Genomic DNA, 3,439 nt, shown 5'->3' with positions numbered 1-3,439 from the left:
GGGGCCGGTGAAGAGGGGCGGGGACTGCGGGGAGGAGGCGGGGCTGCTGGGGCTGGTTGTGAGAGGCTCCCGTGGGTTTAAAGGCTTCTTTGTAATTAAAGTCATGATTATATACACTTAGAGAAGTCTTACCCAATGTATAATCTTGTGTGAAAATACAACCTCATCTGTAGCTTATTTATGAATATATATAAATTCTATAAATTACAATTTATACAAATAACATGTTATTTGTTTATATGATTTATGTATATATGCAAAGCATCTCATCACCTAAAAATAAACGGTGATAGAACTTTGCACTATTTTCCAGAGTCAGAGATAGAGCTGCAGACATATAGGTAGATACATAGGGGTGTGTGTGTGTCTATGTGTCTGCACACACACGCACCTGAGTTCCTATGTGTCTGAATGGCTGGATAAAGAGAAACAATCATGTTCAAAACAAGTAAAACACACACACACATATATACATACACATACATACATATATCCTTTCTTGGAGCAGGACACGAATGAGATTGTGAGTCAGAAAGGACAGTTTATTTAAATCCTTAACTCTCCACCTATTAACTGTGAGACTTTGGGCACTACTGTGTCTTCATTTGTAAACTGAGGATGATAATGTTCACCTTGTAAGACTGAAATTAAATGAAATCTATTGTGTTTTCAAAATATAGTCCCTGATCAGCCACATCAGCATCATTAGGGAACTTGTTACAAATGCAAATTTTCAGGCCCTACCTGCAACCTTCACTAAACCCAGGATGATTCTGTGCAAAATAAAGCTTGAGAATTGCTGAAATGGAAAGCATAAAGCCTGGTTAGCACTCAGTTAATGTAGCTGCTAATAAATTATATTTAATTTCCTCTCTGTTCTTTATTATCCCCCAATCAAATTTAATTCAATAACATTCATTGAGCTGAAAGTCAGTGCCAGACAGTCAATGGAGGGACAGAGTTCACAGCCCGCAGTCCCACAGCAGGAGACAGACGCCAGCCCCTCTCCACGTCACATGTCTCAACATCAACCCAAAAACTTTTTTTTTTTCCCCCAAACTCCTTTACAGGTGGAAACTACTAAGGTTAAACCCTTCTTTCTCAAAACAGGCTCATGTGTGCTGGGTCTCCAGCAATGCTTTTAGGAGGCCTTCCATTAATGGCAGTGAGCATCACAACCCTCTCAAATGATAAAAAACCAAGGGGCACCTTGGAGACCACATAGTTCAAACCCACCATTTCATGAGGACAAAGCTGAGACCCAGAAACAGGAAGCTGCTGGCACAGGAAAGTGATAAAAGTGAAAGTGTTAGTTGCTCAGTCGAGTCCAACTCTCTATGACCCCATGGACTGTAGCCCACCAGTTTCCTCTGCCCATGGGATTCTCCAGGCAAGAATACTGGAGTGGGTTGCCATTCCCTTCTCCAGGGGATCTTCCCAACCCAAGGATCAAACCCAGGTCTCCTGCATTGCAGGCAGATTCTTCACCATCTGAGCCAGTTGGCCCAGGAAAAGGTCATCTGGCTCTGCTCCTGCCTTGGGACTCACACCCTGACTCACTGTGGTGGTATTCTGATAGACGACACCAGGCACTCCCACTGGCTCAGCGTGACTGATAAGAAATAGCCACTTGTCCTTGCCAATTATGAAAGTAACAGAGACATGCAAGCAAAACCTACATCAGATTTACCTTATTTCAAATGGAATATATAACAAACTTTTAGATTATCCACTATGATTTATATACAGACAATACTCTGGGCGGCCATATCTAGAAGCAGAGATTTGGACAGAAAAGCCCCAGAAAGGCCTCTATGTTGAATTCCATCCCACTAAATAAAGTGACAAAGAGCCGTTACTAAAGTAGAGCATTTGAAACACCAGAAATAAAGTAAGGATTTCATATGTGTTCATTTTTATTTTAAATGATTTTATGATAAAGGTAGAAATGTGTAGTGGGGAAAAAGTCTCTCACAGTTGAACCAGAGAGAGAAGCATGGTTACTATTTTAGGAGAGAGGAAGAAAAGGATCACGCTATATACAGAGCTCTATCCAACTTTTTTCATTTATTTTTAAACTTCTTTGAAAGTTTAAACAATTAAAAAACGCTGAATAAATATTTACTGGATGTCAATTGCCTATGACCAATGAGTAATGATTTATTATTAACACACACTTGACAGCTTATGGTCATGCAGTCCTGAGCAACTGGACGGTAAAAGTTCTTGGTCACAGCTCCTACTGGGGCTCCTACATTGGTCTTAACGGAGATCATTTACTCAGCTTGGCCACAGAGCTGCGTCTCGAAATTCTCGAGCCCCGGGGAATACTTCCGCACCCTCTGACTTCCTGTAACTGAGCACCAAGCACTGACACACCTCTATCTAGTACTCACTGTCCAGGATTTAAGTCTCTACTGAATAGCAAGATCCTTGAAGACATAGCAAGACTGCATTCTTTTCATCTGTTTCACCTGGAAAGGACTCAAATTTTATCTTTATTTTTTGGCATCACAGTGAAATTTTTCAACCTTTTCTTTTTCTTTTTGCCATCAAGTCTACTGGAATACAATCATAGAAATAAAACTGCAACAAGATAGAGAAGGGTCAGTGAACATTCACTATAGCAGCATAGAAAACAACTCAGGTTAAAGCACTGTTGCTGCTGCTGCTGCTGCTAAGTTGCTTCAGTCGTGTCCAACTCTGTACAACCCCATAGATGGCAGCCCATCATGTCCTATATTATGATTAATATCAGTAACGGTAGGGACCTCCTTGATGGTCCAGTGACTAAGACTCCACACTCCCAAAGGAGAGGACCTGGGTTCCAATCCTAATCAGGGAACTATATCCCACATGCTGCAACCAAAGAGTTCACATGCCACAACCAAAGAGCTTTCACATGGTATAGCTACAGACTCCACAGACCATAAGTAAAGATTCCTCGTGCTACAACGAAGATTGAAGATACTACCTGCCAAAACCAACACCTGACCCAGCCAAATAAAACATATATTTTAAATTGCTAAAATATCAGGCATCTTAAAAAAAAAAAAGTGAACAGTAACATCTAACTGTGAGCAATCACTATACTCCAAACACTTTCCACCCACTATTTTATTTATCTTCACCTACCTGGCAGATGTTCCTATTGCACCCACTTTACACATGAAGAAACTGAAGTTGGAGGAGATTAAATAATTTCTCCAAAATCACCCACCAGCAACAAAAGAGCTAGGACTCTAATTTTGCTCTGACTTTAAACCTTCCCATTTTTCCAGAGTCAAGAAAATGTGAAAGCTCAGGAACACTTTCACGTTGTAAACACTATTCAGAAAGCATCAAGGCTATGGTTTTCCCAGTAGTCATGTATGGATGTGAGAGTTGGACTATAAAGAAAGCTGAGTGCTGAAGAATTGATGCTTTTGTTTCTTGGACT

The sequence above is a fragment of the Ovis canadensis genome, chromosome 19 (assembly GCF_042477335.2).
Source record: "Ovis canadensis isolate MfBH-ARS-UI-01 breed Bighorn chromosome 19, ARS-UI_OviCan_v2, whole genome shotgun sequence".
NCBI classification, from domain to species: domain Eukaryota; kingdom Metazoa; phylum Chordata; class Mammalia; order Artiodactyla; family Bovidae; genus Ovis; species Ovis canadensis.
Note: the sequence above shows the minus strand (reverse complement) of the source record.